Source organism: Peromyscus eremicus, chromosome 2 (genome assembly GCF_949786415.1).
Source record: "Peromyscus eremicus chromosome 2, PerEre_H2_v1, whole genome shotgun sequence".
Lineage (NCBI taxonomy): Eukaryota > Metazoa > Chordata > Mammalia > Rodentia > Cricetidae > Peromyscus > Peromyscus eremicus.
Genome location: NC_081417.1, coordinates 147,150,445 through 147,167,709, shown reverse-complemented (window position 1 = coordinate 147,167,709; position 17,265 = coordinate 147,150,445).

The following is a 17,265-nucleotide window of genomic DNA, read 5'->3' as shown; positions in this document are numbered from 1 at the left end:
CGACTTCAGCGTCCTCTTGGCTCTAACAGCCAGCGAAGTTGAGGCAGGAGGTGCATCTGGGACTCCCAGTATCGCGACCCACAGAACAGCGAATAGCGCTGAGGAATGGGCCCCGGTTCTTTGAAGGTGGGGGCCAAACCCTTGAGGAAAATCAGAGTCTGGATCTGAGCGTTGACCCTCAGTGCATTTCCCAGGCCACAAGCGCTTTTGTTCATTTGCATTGTTGCTTAGGTAGATTATATTCATTTATTAATATATTAATTAATATAACCAATATATCCCCCTTTCTCTTCAAATGAAAGCCAGACACCTGTTCCTTTAATTGGCAGAGGGTCAGGAAAGGGTGGAGCCTCCCATTTACATTTCTTCTTCAGGAAGAACTAATTAACATCTATTGAGAGCCTACTGTATCCCAGTACAGTACACCAAGATCAGACCATAACATGTGTTATGTTGTTTAGTTTACCCCATCAATCCTGAGAAGCGGGATGGGTAAAGCTAGAGAGTCGGAGGGGTGGGGTAATTCGCCCAGGGTCATTCACAGATTTGCTGATCTGAGAGTTGGCAGTCAAATCTAGGACAGTCCAGCTCGGTGTCCTTGTTTGTTCTAGTAAAGGCTCCTCCCGGACTCTCCCAAGCTCTGTCCTGCCCTTGGCAGGCACAGCAGGATGGGGTCCAGAGTCTGAAGGGACAGTCTTTTTCCCAGGACCCAGCACTCTCACTGAGTTAAACACCTCCAGGTTTCTCCTAAACAATTACTTCACCTCAATAGTCTTCCTTATTCATGAACTTCCCTTGCTGATCATCCACGTACAGTTCACATCTCTCAAGTTTAAAGAGGCTGGAAGAGTGTTGGATGGCGAGTGACGGGGACATCAGCAGGTGCTGGCCTGTTCAAGGTCAGCTGGGTGGTTTTGGTTTTTTTGTTTTTCTTTTCAAGTTTGGGCCTTGGCACTCAAAGCCCTCCAGAGTGAGTCTCCAGCTTAAAACCTCCTTAGGCTGTAAGGAATCAGGCAGTCCAGGCTTTGCCCCCAGCATTCCTAATTTCATATCTTTACCCTTTTACCAAAGCCGTTTGACAAGATTTCTCAATTCTCTGGGTCTTGTTTTTCTCATTGCTAATAATACCTCATAGGATCACAGAGAAATCTCATGAGATAATGCATGCAAACTTTCTGTACAGAGCCCTGAGAATTGGCAACTGTGGCTACATCAGACATTGTCTCTGGAACACAGATGTCTTTAGTCTACGGTATCTCACCAGGCAGCGGCAGCCCATGTCTTTAATCCCAGCAGAGGCAGAGGCAGGCAGATCTCTGAGTTCAAGGCCAGCGTAGTCTACAGAGTGAGTTCCAGGACAGCCAGGGCTACACAGAGAAAGACCAATAATAATAATAACAATAAAATAGTTTACTGGTCCTTCAAGCCCAGTTTAAACCTCTCCTCCTCCAGGAAGCCTTCCCTGCCTACTTCCCCTCCCTCATCCTGAAGGCCTTTTACTCTCTTGGAATATTTATTGTGCTCTGCCTCAAGCAAGACTTGGCTTTCTTACCTTGTAAATCACTGCATTCTAAGCTCCTTCAATGATCTGTCAAATTTCTCCTTGAATGGGGCTTGGCTTGGCATGCAGAAAGTGGCTAATAAATATTGATTATGACTTGTTCGTGTGTCCAGCAAGGAGAGGCAGTAATGAGTAAGATTTGAAATCAGAAAGTCTGGGGGGGGGAGGGTCCCTCACAAACGAACAACCTTGGGCAGCTGCTGCCCAACCTCTTGGAACCTCCATTTCCCCAGCCACCCGATACAGATAAAGCTGCCACTCAGCTTGTGACCAAGATCTTCCAAGGCATCATTCCTATGACAGTGGGAACGATGGCCACTGGTCTGTATGGAGAGTCCACTTCATGCGCTGCCCCTCCAGCCTCTCTGATCCCCACAACACACCGCACTGTTATTATCCCCATTCTACAGATGAGGGAACCTGGAAGGAATTGTGGCTGAGCAGGTTTGAAGCAGAAGCAGGGCCCCAGGGCCAGGGAGGGAAATGGAGGTGGCAGGGTGGGGCTGGGAGAGAAGAAGGGAGCCAGCAGCCAGCGAGGGGGCCCACAGCCAGTTCTCTGTGGTTGAGTTTCGGGTAGTTGGGGCTGGCTTTGGAGTTTCACTGCCTGGGAACGGATGGATTCCTGCGGAAGGTGTGGGCGCAGAGGCAGGTCTCCCTCAGCTTGAATCCTTGCCCTATCCGTGCTTCAGGTTGGGATCGAAGCGTTGGTTCTTACACCTTTGAAGCTGGACCACAAAGTGGCCCTTCCATTCATTATCTGGGAGGCATCATGTGTTGAATAAGGAATCCACAGAAGGGTGCCCGGCGCAGAGTAGGCACTTGAAGTAAACAGCCAGCTGTGCGCTTACATGCTTATTTTGTTGTTTGGTTGTGGTGGTGCTTTTGAGATAAGTTCTTGCTATGTAGCCCTGGCTAGCCTTTAACTGGCTAGATAGACCAGGCTGGCCTTTCACTCACACAGGTCTGCTGCCTCTGCCTCCCAAGTCCTGGGATTAAAAGCATGTGCCATCAGCCAGGCAGAGTGGTGAATACCTTTAACCTCAGCAGTTGGCAGGCAGAGGCAGGTGGATCTCAGTGAGTTTGAGGCCAGCCTGGTCTATTTAGTGAGTTCTAGGACAGCCAGGACTACATAGTGAGACCCTGTTTCAAAAAACAAAAACAAACAAACAAAAAAGCATATGCTACAATGCTTATTTTGTTGAAGCCTCCCAATTACCTTATAACAGGTACAATATGAGCACATGAAAAGCCTCCCAATTACCTTATAACAGGTACAATATGAGCACAAGAAGCTGAGGGTGAACCATGTAAACCAGTGGTTCTCAACCTTCCTAATGCTGTGACCCATTAATACGGTTCCTTGGATTGTGGTGACCCCCAACCTTAAAACTATTTTCGATACTACTTCAAAACTATAATCTTGCTATTGTTATGAATCATAATGTAAATATCTGTGGTTTTCAATGGTCTTAGGCGACCCTTGAAAGGGTCGTTTAACCCCCACCCAAAGGGTTACAACTCAAAGGTTGAGAACCGCTAACGTAAAAAGATTTGACAAAAGGTTGCTTAGAGATGAAATCAGGATCAAACTTGGATCTCTGTCTCCCAAGGCACTAAGATATATTTTTTAAAGATACATTTATTTTTATGTATGTAATTGCTTTGCTTGCATATATGTTTGTGTGTCACATGCATGCTTGGTGCCCAAGGAGGCCAGAAGAGGGCATCTGGTCCCCTGTAACTAGAGTTATTGATGGTTATGAGCCTCCAGGAGGGTGCTGGGAATTGAACCTTGGGTCCTTTGCAAGAGCAACAGTGCTCTTAACCACTGAGTCATCTGTCCAGAGCCATACACTAAGCACATTGAATGAAGGACCGGTCTCAGAAATCCTTGCCTTGCCAATGAGCCAGGGTCCCTGGGCTGCAGACATTGCTGGCAGTAGAAAGAGTGTGCACAGGCCGGGCGGTGGTGGCGCATGCCTTTAATCCCAGCACTCGGGAGGCAGAGCCAGGCGGATCTCTGTGAGTTCGAGGCCAGCATGGGCTACCAAGTGAGTTCCAGGAAAGGCGCAAAGCTACACAGATAAACCCTGTCTCGAAAAACCAAAAAAAAAAAGAGTGTGCACAGGCTGGAAGTGGTGTATCACACCTGCAGTCCCGGCACTTGGAAGGTGGAGGCAAGAGCAGTGGTTCCGGGTTAGCCTCAACTACATAGTTTTAGGCCAGCCTGGACTACATGAGACCCTGTCTAAAAACAAACAAACAAATAAAAATATGCTCACAACTGGGTGAGTTAGGGATGCTTCTGACCATTTTCCAGATGATGAAAGGGTGACTTGGGGCATTAAGGACCTGCTTGAGGCACACACTGTTAACAAAGCCCTTGTCCCAGGCAGGCACAAAGAGCCTTGGGAAATTCCCCAAGCCAATGCAAACTTCCATTCTCCTGTCTGTCATCCCGGTGTGTCTTCTGACAAATATCTCCAACAGATGCCTCTGCTCAAAACCCTGTTTATCAAAGCCTAAAATATTTGGTACAGGTTTCCCAGAGAGCCAGATGTGGTGATTCACGATTCACACCTGTAATCCTGTAATCCTGGCATCAAGCAGGCTAAAACAGGAGGATTGCCTTGAGTCAAGGTCACCCTGGGTTACATAGCAAATACCAAGCCAGGCAGGACTACAGAACAGGTCTCTCTCTCTCTCTCTCTCTCTCTCTCTCTCTCTCTCTCTCTCACACACACACACACACACACACACACACACACACACACACACACACAGAGAGAGGATAGGACTACAGAACAGGTCTCTCACACACACACACACACACACACACACACACACACACACACGGGGGGGGGGTGGGAGAGAGAGAGAGAGAGAGAGAGAGAGAGAGAGAGAGAGAGAGAGAGAGGACTACAGAGATGGCTCAGAAGTTAAGAACATTTAGTGTTCTTGCAGAGGACAGAGCCCAGACTTGGTTCCCAGCATCTACAGGATGGCTCACAACTGTCTGTAACTCCAGCTCCAGGAGATCCTGCATGCACATGGTACAAAAAATCATACAGGCACACACACACACACACACATATAAATAAAAATAAACTCGGGAGGCAGAGGCAGGTAGATCTCTCTGTGTGTGAGGCCAGCCTGGTCTACAGAGTGAGTTCTAGAACAGCCATGGCTACACAGAGAAACCCTGTCTCAAAAAAAAAAAAAAATTGTTAGTCACTTGGGAGACAGCAAAAACCACTGTGAGATTCTGCTTCCCACTGGCATGGCCATCTTGAGAGAGATGGACACTAGCAAGTGTTGGCCAGGATGTGGAGAAATCCGAGCCTCCTGTGTTGCTGGAAGAAATGAGTTAGTACAGCTGCGCTGCAAACTATTTGGCGGGTTTTCAAAAAGCCACACACAAATAGAGAAGGCCTGTAATCTCAGGACTCAGGCCACACAGTGCGGCCATGCCTCAACAGACCCCTTCCTCCACCAAATCAATACACAGATGAATAAAACAAAGTCTAGGCATGGTGGCATAGATCCCCACGTGTTCAAGGTCATCCTTGTCTACATAGTGAGATTCAGGCCAGTCCAGGCTACATGATGAGACGTTGTCTCAAAAACAAAAACAAAAAACTAATAAATACATATATAAAGGCAAACAACTATAGTATGATCTAGTAATAGTAATCCTGGCTATAAACTTAAGAGAACTGACGCCCCTGTTAAGATTGTGATGTGCACTAGATAATGGTGACACACACCTTTAATCTCAGCACTTAGGAGGCAGAGGCAGGCAGATCTCTGAGTTCAAGGCCAGCCTGGTCTACAGAGTGAGTTCCAGGCCTACATAGAGAATCCCTGTCTCAGAAAAAAAAAAAAAAGAGGAAGGAAGGAAGGAAGGGCCTGGCGGTGGTGGCGCATGCCTTTAATCCCAGCACTCAGGAGGCAGAGCCAGGTGGACCTTTGTGAGTTTGAGGCCGGCCTGGGCTACAGAGTGAGTTCCAGGACAGGCACCAAAACTACACAGAGAAACCCAGTCTCGAAAAACAAAAAAGCAAAACAAACAAACAAACAAAAAAGACAGGAAGGAAGAAAGCAAGCATAAAAGTGTGTACACAAACTAGGCATTGTGGCACATGCCCTTGATTCTAGCCTCTGATTCTAGCCCTCAGGGGGCAGAGGCAGGCAGGTCTCTATAAGTTCCAAGCCAGCCGTGGCTAAATAAGTGAGACCCTGTCAAACAAACAAACAAACAAACAAACAAACAAACAAACGCATGTGTACATACTGTTCATAGCCACGATATTTTTTATGACTCCAGAGTAAAAATAACCCAGGTGTCATAAACTGATAAATGGATAAATAAACCGTAGCCATACAGTTGGGACAGATGGTTGGTTTTGTTGTTTGTTTGTTTGTTTTGTTTTTGTTTTGTCAAGACAGCGTCTCTCTATACCTCCCTGGCTCCCTGGCTATCCTGGAACTAACTCTGTAGACCAGGCTGTCCTTGAATTCACAGAGGTCCACGTGCCCCCGCATCTGCCTCCGAGGGTGTGGGTTCCCATGTCCAGCCTATATTTTTTGCCATAAAAAGAAAAGAAGAACCCATTATACCCCAACATGGATGAGCCTTGAAAACATTTCGCCAAGTGGAAGAAACTGGACACTAAAGGCCACATATTATAAAATCCAGTTTGTATGAAATACCCGGAAAGTCCGGGAATGGGCAAGTCTGTAGCTGCAGGAACAGCCTAGCGTTGGCTGGGGATGGATCAGTCTCCATTACAGATGAGGGAAGTGGAGCGCATAAAAGGCAACTAACCCACCTTCCTGCGTGATTTTAAGTCTTTGTTTTCTCAGGGGCAAAGGCAATGCTCTGCTGAACTTGCTCACCAGTGGGCGATACAAGCCCTCTGGCTAGCCGGGTTCCCTTCTCTCGGCCTCTGAAAGCCTGCCGGGGCGAAAGGGAAAGGGTGCCATCTAGAGGCCGCCTGGCGCACCTGCCGCGGAGCGTCTCACCGATCCCCTTGGCGCGTGCGTGCTAAAACAGGGAGCGAAGGATGCAGTCCTGGTGGGGAAGCCCCGGCTACCAGTTTGGCCAGATTCTTTCCAGATGTTTACAGACACTGAAGATGTGTTTCACAGATGTTGGGACCTGTGAAGGTGACCCCACATGAAACGGGGGCCATCCATCTGCGGATGCAGCTCAGTCATGGAGGACTTGATGAGGCGTTTGTTGGCTACAATCTCCAAAATTGGGGTCGGGGGAAAGCTGTTTTGGGGGTCAGGGGCAGGAGTGGAAGTGATAAAGGATGGGAGTGAGAGTAATCAGAATACATTACATACATGCATGAAATTGTCAACGAATAAATTTAACTTAAACATTAGCCAAAAAAAAAAAAAAAAAAAAAAAAAGCCGCCGGGCGTTGGTGGCACACGCCTTTAATTCCAGCACTCGGAAGGCAGAGCCAGGTGGATCTCTGTGAGTTCGAGGCCAACCCGGTCTACAGAGCGATATCCAGGACAGGCACCAAAACTATGCAGAGAAACCCTGTCTTGGGGGGGGGGGGGGGGGGGGCGGAGCCTGGCTGTGGTGGCTCACACCTGTAATCCCAGCACTTGGGAGGCAGAGGCAGGTAGATCTCTGTGAGTTTGAGGCCAGCCTGGTCTACAAAGCAAGTTTCAGGACAGCCAGAGCTGTTACATAGAGAAACCCTGTCTCAAAAAAAAAAAAAAAAAAAAAAAAATTAAAAAAAATAAACAAGCAAAAAAAAAAAGTTTACTGCTGGTCTAGCACAATTTTTCCCCACTGGACTTAGTGGCTCATGCCCATAATCCCAGCACTTGGGAGGATGAGGCAGGAGGATTGCCAGTAGCTCAAGACCACCCGAGAAGAAAACAAAGAAACACTGGAGGTGTTTAGAGCAGTTTGGGGGAGCACCACTCACAATCAGTTTTCCCCTCCTCTCCCCAAGGGTGCCCCAAGTTGTCACTCTCTGGCTTAAGGTCTCACAAGTAGTAAGAACCCCATCATGGCCAGGCCATGCTTACCCCACCTCTAATCTCCAGCCCCTTCACACATGGGCCTTGAGTTCTGATCAACATGCCTCTCCCAACTGCCTGACACCTCTGCTCCCCAGGGACCCCAAGTGTTCTGCTGGAGAACACTTCTTTCTTCACCTCCCTGCCTCAGGGAAACCACCCTGCTTGCTCCCCCACCACCCTGTCTCTCTATCTGTCTCTGTCTCTGTCTTTCTCTCATTTTGAGATAGGGTCTCAAGTAGCCCAGGCTGGCTTCCAACTTTCTATGTAGCTTTGAGCTCTTAATCCTCTGCCTCGCCCTCAGGAGTGTGGGAATTACAGGCGTTTATCACCAGACTCTGTTTCTTGACTTTTGGATAAGACCTCACTGTATAGCCCAGGCTGGCCTCAAACTCAATCCCCCACTTTCTTGAGATATAGGATATCGGGATTACAGGTGTGCTTCACCAGCCCCCCTCCATTTCTTTAACCAGTTAAGTCACTGAGAATGTCATGCATTCTATATTCATTCCTGATTCAAAAATTCCCAATTAAAAAAAAAAAAAAAAAGGTGTGCCTTAATGCTTCAGATAATAGAAGTGAAACTTTGGAGCAAAATCTGGAATCCAGACCAAGCTGAGTGGTAGAGCCCTTGGAAGGCTAAGGCGGCAGGAGGGTACCTTGGGGGGGGTGTGCGAAGAGATCACTCCACACAAACAGATCTAAGGAAAGAGGTTTCACCGGGAGGGAAGAGAGCGAAAGACCATCTCAGAGTGGGGACATGAGAGATAGAAACAGAGAGTAAGGGAAAGAGGTGGTGGTGGTGGGGTGGGGGTTCTTTTAAAGGGGCATGTGACCTGCTGGAGGCCATGATGAGGCAAGCAGCTGCAACTGCTGCCACCGAGCGCGACACCTAATTTACAGCCCCCCCAGCCCGGCCTGCACAGTGCCCTGGGATAGCCGCTTGCCTCGGCAGATCTTTGAGTTCAGTCTCCAGCACAAAACCAAAGTGGACCTCAGTTGCGCTTGATCTTAGGCAAAGGGCTCAGAAGGGATCAGATCAATTGTTAAAATGGGAAAATAAGACCAAACTCTTAGGAATTAAGACAGCCGGTCTTAAACCAGGCATAGTGTCGCACATTTTTTGATAAGAAGAAGAGGAGAAACCAGGTTCGGTCTTGAGGAGCTCCGGGGGAGGAACTGTGCTTGGTGAGGTTTCTGGGGCAGGGTTTGGAATGGGAGGAGTGAGGCCAAGTTCCCAGCCAAACATCTGGACGGGGTTTGGAATGGGAGGAGTGAGGCCAAGTTCCCAGCCAAACATCTGGACGGGGTTTGGAATGGGTCCCCCAGTTGGAGATTCCCAACATCTTTAATCCCAGCCCTTGAAGGGGGAGGCAGAGGCAGGCAGGTCTCCGTGACTTTGAGGCCAGCCTGGTCTACAGAGTGAGTTCCAGGACAGCCAGTCTTGGGAATCTTGCTGGTGTTGGGTGATGATGGTGAGTGTCCATCCTCAGATGCTGACTATGACCCCAGTTCCCACCATCCTGTTAAAATCTCAGTCCAACACCAACTCCATGGTAATTATGGCTGTTTTCAAGCTCTGCCGGCTCCTTGTCCAGCCCAGTGCCCCCTGACAGGCTTAGCCTCCACGAGAAGTATGTGAAGTAGCTGATAGGTCACGCAGCCCCTTCCCAGGAACAGTCTCAGACCACTGACACAGTCTCTGGAACTTTGTATCTGGGGAAATACTCTCAGGACCCTGGGAGGTCAGAGAGGACACGTGTCACCTTAGAGACTAAACGTTTCCCGCGTTCCCTTTCTCCAGGCCCCCAGGGAAAGAAGCATAGTTTCTCCCTCCTACCCACTTCCCCCTGGTACTCCTCCACCCACTGTGGCCATTTCCCCTTACCCAGCAGATCAGAAACTTTTATTTTTAATCAGTATGAGAGATGAAAGTGGGAGCCTCAGGCATGCTGGGTAACTGCTCGACCACCAGGAAAGTGCAAAGCTTTTTGAACATTGACATGAACCATTATCCCAGTGTTTCTCAACCTTCCTAACACTTTAATATAGTTCCTCATGTTGTGATGACCCCCCAGCTATAAAATTATTTTCATTGCTACTTCATAACTGTAATTTTGTTACTGTTACGAACTGTAACATGAATACCTATGCAGGATATATCTGATATGCTGAAAGGGTCGTTTTAACCCATAGAGGGGTCGTGACCCACAGGTTGAGAACCCCTGTTTACCAGGACCCTTAACACTCAACCCCATGGAATAAGGTGCAATCAAAATGAAGGCCCAAGGGCTGGGCTGGAGGAAGGGAGTCTGCTCAGTGACACCTCACTTGCCTAACAGGTAAGTCCTGTTATACCAATGAACTTTGTGTTTTAGACTTGGCTCCCACCGGCATGATATCTCATCGTGCATATGCAAATATGCTTACTTAAGTGTGCTATCCAAAACACATCTGGGGCGAAGCATTTTGGATAAGGGATGCTATTGTTTGTTTTTTTACTCTTTTGCTCTTTGGGGGGCCACCACCCAGCTCCCAAACAAATTCACACACAGAGGCTTATTATTACTACTTACAAATGCCTAGCCTTAGCTTGGCTTGTTTCTAGTCAGTTTTCCTTAACTTAAATTATCCCATCTACCTTTTGCCTCTGGGCTTTTCCTGTTCTCTTACTTCTGTAAATCTTACTCTTTCTCCATAGATTGCTGTGTAGCTGAGTGGCTGGCCCCTGATGTCCTCTTCCTTCTCTTGCTCCTAGAGCTCTCTTCTCTCTCCGATTTCTCCTTCTATCTATTCTCTCTGCCTGTCAGTCCTGTCTATCCTTTCTCCTGCCTCGCTATTGACTGTTCAGCTCTTTATTAGACCATCAGGTGTTTCAGACAGGCACAGTAACAAAGCTTCACAGAGTTAAACAAATGCAACATAAACAAAAGTAACACACTTTAAAATAATGTTTCCCAACAGGATGCTCTACCTGTGACCCACCCCAGAAGCTTTCCATTAACAAAGCACTCGGCAGAAACCGAGGTCAGGGAAAGTTCAATGATGTACCCGGAATTCTATGTATCCTCTATATGTGGATTACCTTCCTGAAGGCTTAGAAATGTTATACCTGTGAGCTTCCTGATCCTTATAACACCATCACTTTGCAAATGGAGAAACAGATTCAGAGGGTGTGCTGGCTAGCTTTAACTGTCAACTTGACTCAACCTACAATCACTTGGAAAGAGAGTATTAATGAGGAATTATCTAGATCAGGTTGCCTGTGGCATGTCTGTCAGGGATTGTCTTGCTCGCAGGGAGACCCAGCCTACTGTGGGTAGCACCATTCCCTAGGCCTTCGGGGGTCCTTGGTGGCCAGAGGAGAAAGCGAGCTGAACGCAAGCAAAGAACCATGTGTTTATTCTCTCTCTGCTCTTGACTGTGGGTATGATGCTTCAAGTTCCTGCCTTGACTTCCCCAAAGTAACGGTCTAACCTGGAGTTGTAAGCTGAAAAAAATTACCTTGAGGCAGGTAATGGCAGTGGCAGGTATTTGGGCTAATGCTGCCATGTTGACCCTCCTAACCGCCTGCTTTTTTACCTTTCCACGTTCTCTGGAAGCCGAGGCTTAAGCATGCGTAAGTAGGTTAAGAACGCCCACCCCACAGGGTGAGGAGTAGATCTGACATGTGGTGGGCATCGGGAACACAGCAGTTACATAGCCACAAAGAAGGTTCTCTCCTCCACAGCAGCAGCTGACAGTTGCAGCAACTGGCCACCAGAGGGCAGTCACATGCCGAAAACCTGCGCTGTCCAAGTTTCTACGGTGGCGGATTCTATTGAACCTTTTCTCAGTTTGACCCTGGGATCAAGGGCATTTCTCACCACCGTGTGACCTTAAGCTGACCTGCAAGGTTTAGACCTTAAGGCCTAAAGACCCTATAGCAGTATCAGTTCTGCTGGAGGAGGGGGTTTAAGAGTGATCCAGCTGTGTCCCATTTGGAGGTGGCAGAAGCTGGGGGGGGAGGGGGTGGCAATTACCAGCAGTTTCCCCTCCCGCTGGGGGCTGGGACACAGCTGCAGGGTGTGTGTGTGGGGTGGGGAATGACAGGGAGGGCTCTGGAATTGTCTCCCTAGGGGTTTCCATGGCTACAGATTGATGCAAGCAGCCCACTAGGCTGGGTCCTTTATCTATATTGTCTCCGGGGTAGACAATGGGCCTTGGGGGTTGCTTGGCTGTACGTATAGCTCATGGCTGCAGCAGGGCCTTCTGCGCCCTTTCTGTGAGCCCCCTGACCCCAGATGCTGAGGCTGAGGGAGGTGGGTGAGGGGCAGTCTTGGTAGTCAGCCTTGCTTTGGGGTACCACACTGAGGCTCCCTAACAGCAAAGCCCAGAGGCCTCCAGGCACTAAATAGAAGGCATACACTGGAAGGGACTAGCTCTGATGAAGTCATGATATTATCCCTCCCTGTCTGTGTGACTTGGGCAAGTTCTTTTACTTACCTTAGTCTCAAGGTCCTTAACACATGAAGACAACACCGGTCTTATTAAATGCTGAGGAAGATGTCAGGCCAAAAGCTTATATACCAGAAGGTACTCAGGGTGAGTGAGTTCAGAGAGGTTGAGGCACGCCTTGGAACATAGCATTGGTCAGGAACCCTCCTTCTGGGCCTCAGTGCCCATCTATGAGTTGCAGACTTGGAAAGGTTTAAAGGATGAAATGTAATGATGAACTTACAAAACATTCTTAGGAGGCTGAGGGCGTGGTTAAGTCTTAGAGAGACTGCCTAGCAAGCACAAGGTCTGTCTGTCTTTCTTTAAAGATTTGTTTATTTATTAGGTATACAGGGTTCTGCCAGAAGAGGGCACCAGATCTCATTACAGAAGTTGTGAGCCACCATGTGGTTACTGGGAATTGAACTCAGAACTTCTGGAAGAGCAGTCTGTTATTAACCACTAAACCATCTCTCCAGCCCCAAGCACAAGGTCTTACTTTGATATCCAGCACCAAAATAATAGCAACAATATTTGTTTTCTTTGAGACAGGATTTCTGTGTAGCTGTGGCTGTCCTGAAACTCAATCTGCAGACCAGGCTGGCCTCGAACTCAGAGGTCTACCTGCCTCTGCCTCCCGAGTGCTGAGATTAAAGACAATCATGCACCACCAGTTAATTTCTCCCCCGACCCCCCCCCACCTCCCCGACCCCCGTGTGTGTGTGTGTGTGTGTGTGTGTGTGTGTGTAGGCCAGTGGTTGCCATTAACACTTTTTTTAAGTTTTAGATTTTGAAAATGTATTTGATGTGTTTTGCCTTTATGAATGTATGTGATAACATGAACACCTGCAGAGGTCAGAAGAGAGCATGAAATCCCCTAAAGAGTCATGAGCTGCCATCTAGGTACTAGAAACAGAACCAAGTCCTTTCCAAGAGCAGCAAACACTCTTAACCACTGAGCCATCTCTCCACCCACCAACCCCCCCCATTATTATTATTATTATTATTATTATTATTATTATTATTATTTTGAGTGAGTCTCTCATTGGACCCGGAGCTCGCTGACTCAGCCAGACTAGGTGGCCAACAAGCTCCAGGGATCTTTCTTTTCTTTTTTTTTGGTTTTTCGAGACAGGGTTTCTCTGTGTAGCTTTGCGCCTTTCCTGGGACTCACTTGGTAGCCCAGGCTGGCCTCGAACTCACAGAGATCCGCCTGTCTCTGCCTCCCAAGTGCTGGGATTAAAGGCGTCAGGGATCTTTCTATCTCCAGGTCCCCAGTGCTGGGACAAGGGTGCTGCCCTGGCCTTTTACCTGGTGCGAGGGATTGAACTCCATCCTCATGCTTGCCCAGCAGGTGCTTTCCCAAGTGAGCCATCTTGCCAGTCCAAGTCTGTTTTCTTTTATTTCTTCTTCTCCTCCTCCTCCAACAGGGTATCACTATGTAGCCTGGCTGGCTTGAAACTCACTTGTAGACCAGATTGACTTCACACTCACTGACATCCATCCTCCTCTGCTTCCTGAGTGCTGGGATTAAAGGAGAGAACCACCACGCCCTGATCTCTTAAAATGTGTGTGTGTGGATTGTTTTAAATCACATGTATGTGTCTGTGTGTGTCCACGGAGGCCAGAGGTTGTCTGCTGAGTTACAGGCAGACGTGAATTGCCTGTGAATACTGGGAACTGAACTCAAGTCCTCTGCAAGAGCAGTATGGTGCTCTTGACCACTGAGTGATCTCTCCACATTTCTGTCTCTGTCTCTGCCTCTCTCCTGCTCACCACTACAAGCTTTAGGTGGCATTGGGAGATGCAACACATGGTCAGGGCACCTAGAGACGTTGTAGTGGTCAAATCTTTGGTGACATGGAAGTTACAGGGCCTTTTTCTAAAGAAGGTGGGACTTGCCGGGCGGTGGTGGCACACGCCTTTAATCCCAGCACTCGGGAGGCAGAGGCAGGTGGAGCTCTGTGAGTTCGAGGCCAGCCTGGGCTACCAAGTGAGTCCCAGGAAAGGTGCAAAGCTACACAGAGAAACCCTGTCTCGAAAAACCAAAAAAAAAAAAAAAAAGAAAGAAAGAAAGAAAAAAAAAGAAAGTGGGACTTGAGCAGCAGGCCGAGGGTCTCACATGGGGGATTGTTCCAGGAGGAGCTGCAACACCGTGGGAGGGAGGAACAGCAGCTCAAGAGGCTTTGTCACCTAGCTGACTGGATTTCTAGTCACTGCTGCCCTCTTCAATGGAGAGTGGGCAGAAGAGGAGGGAAGGAAGGCGTTCGGGAAGCTATTCTCCCTACGTCCCGTTTCTGGAACTCCTTTATATGAGGCCAGTTCATCATTGATCTGTGTATAGTAAGGATGCATAGATATATCCGTGGGGGAGCTGGAGCCCAAGGCTTCTTCCAAGCTGAGCGAACACCCTCTTACTACACCCTCAACCCAGGACTGCCGTCCGTGCTTGCCTGCTGATTTGGCCCCAGATGCATAAGGCTCAAAATTAAAATTACCTCCTCTGCATGTGGGAAACACATAGGGGGAAAGTAACACAGCTTCTTTGTATTTAAAAAACCAATACAGGGGCTGGAGAGATGGTTCAGCGGCTAAGAGCACTAACTGCTCTTCTAGAGGACCCGGGGTCAATTCTCAGCACCCACATGGCAGCTCACAACTGTCTGTAACTCCGAGATCTAAGACCCTCACACAGACATACTTGCAGGCAAAATACCAATGCACATAAATAAAAATAAACTTTTTTTTTTTTTCTTCAGGATCTCATTCTGTAGACCAGGCTGGCCTTAAACTCACAGAGATCAGCCTGGCTCTGCCTCCCAAGTGCTGGGATTAAAGACATGCGCCACCACCACCACCCAGGTATTTTTTAAAACCAACAATATAAGTGGGCTACAAATGGAGCTCCATTGGTAGAGTGCTTAGGGAGCATGGATGAAGTCCTAGGTTCAATTCCCAGCACTTCATAAACCCTGTGGTGTTATACCCCTCTAATCCCAGCACTCCAGAGAAACCGGCAGGAGGATTAGAAATTCAAAGTCATCCTTGACCACATGTTGAATTCAAGGATAGACTAGGCTATGTGAGACTCTGGAGAAAACAAACAAACAAACAAAACCACTGCAGAAAGTGGAACCTGGTGCTGGCTCAGACCTCCGATCCAGCATTTGAGAGTCGGCAGAGTATGAGGCTACACTGGGCCACGTAATAAGTTCCAGGCTAGCTCAGACGAGAGTGAGAACCTGTCTCAACAAAACCAAAACAGCCCACGGTGGTGCTACATACCTGTAATCCCAGCACTTGGGAGGCAGAAGTAGGCAGGAGGCTAGCCTGGTCTACAAAGTGAGTTCCAGGACAGCCGGGACTGTTACACAGAAAAACCCTGTCTCAAAAAAACGAAACAACAACAACAACAAAAATACACAAAAACATTTTAGATTTGGAATCAACAAAGAAAATTTAAATGCTTCCAATTAAAGATCAAAAACTTCCACCAGGCGGCGGTGGTGCACGCCTTTAATCCCAGCACTCACTCGGGAGACAGAGCCAGGTGGATCTCTGAGTTCAAGGCCAGCCTGGTCTATAGAGTGAGTTCCAGGACAGGCACCAAAGCTACAGAGAGAAACCCTGTCTCCAAAAACAAAAACAAAACAATCAAACAAAAAAAATAAATAAAAAAAACTTTCAAGAAAATGCCTTCAGTGTTCCTTATGCATCCTTATTTTATGACATTTGTGTGCTGTCATGCCAAGGCACACATGAAGGTCAGAGGACAAATTCTAGGAATCACTTCTGTCCTTCCACTGCGGGCTCCAGGGACCCAACTCAGGTCATCAGGCCGGCACAGCAGGCACCTTTATAACAAACCAAGTGGCCAACCCCGTGTGTTGAACGTTATCGCCATTAGCGTTACTCAATTTATTACTACATCACCAGTGCTGAGGCCCAAGGTAACCACGTCCTACCTCTGAGAACTTCGATGTGTGTGTGTGTGGGGGGGGGGAGGGCAAAAACCTGATCTCTGGCTTGTCTCACAGCTTTACATACACCACCTCAGTGAGTTCCCAAAATAATCTTGGTTTTGCTTTGCCCTGGTGGGTTGAGACAGACTCTTGCGACGTAGCTCAGGCTAAACCTTTTACTGATCTTCCTGCCTCGGACTCCTGAGTGATAGGATTACAGGAGTGCACATCAGTGTCTGGGTTCAGAATTACTGGGTGGGGGGCCACTGGGGTGATAGCCTATGGCAGAGGGTTTGCCAGCATATCAGAGTCTCTGGGTTCACTTCCTCGTACCATAGACAACAAAACAAAAAACCAGTGAATAGATTTAAACACACACACACACATACACACACACACACACACACACACACACACACACACACACACACACATCCCACACCAGGCCTCAGGAGAAAGGTCCTTTTTCTTTCTGTCCCATTTTAGAGTAAAAACCCGGCCTCATTGGTGTTCGTCCTTCAGTCTCTCGCCCTAACATACTTAATCGCTTATTCATATTTGAGGATGAAATAAAATAAGTTTATGGGGAAAACCTTTCATTGGCTTAACTGGGGTGTTCAAAGATAGTAAGTAAATATATTTTATGTAAGGCCCCGTTTTCTTAAAATGATTTTTACTCAACTGAAAGCCAGCTAGGTGTCTAAGAACTCTCATTCCTGGACAGTTGGCAATGACTCTCTTTCAGGAACTTTCTACACTTTCTGTAGACCTTGCAAGAGCCCGGAAAGGACTGGAGATGTGGCTGAGTGGAAGAACACTTGCTTAGCATGCCCAACACTACACGAAAGAGTCCCAGAATGTAGAGACGATGAACCCCTTTTCATAGGAGAGATGAGAAAGCTGAGTCTGAGGGAGGTGAAGCTCTCTACAGAGGTGTGGGCAAGGAGGGGACAGAGCCAGGGCTGGGTGCGGCCTTGCCTCACTCAGAGCCTGCTGGGTAGAGCTGAGAGCAGCCCCCAGCTCCTCGTGGCCCTTCCCAGCCCATTTGGAAAGGAGCACCATGTGGCTCGGGCCTCTCAGGGCGCGTGTGTGTCCGCAGGCTTGTGTGTTCATGCAGGCACATGTGTGGCTGTGTGAAGCTGGCCCGGTGCCTGGTCTCACAAAACCATGTGATAAAAATCTGGTACATCTTCCTGAGATGTCAATTTCACTTAAATA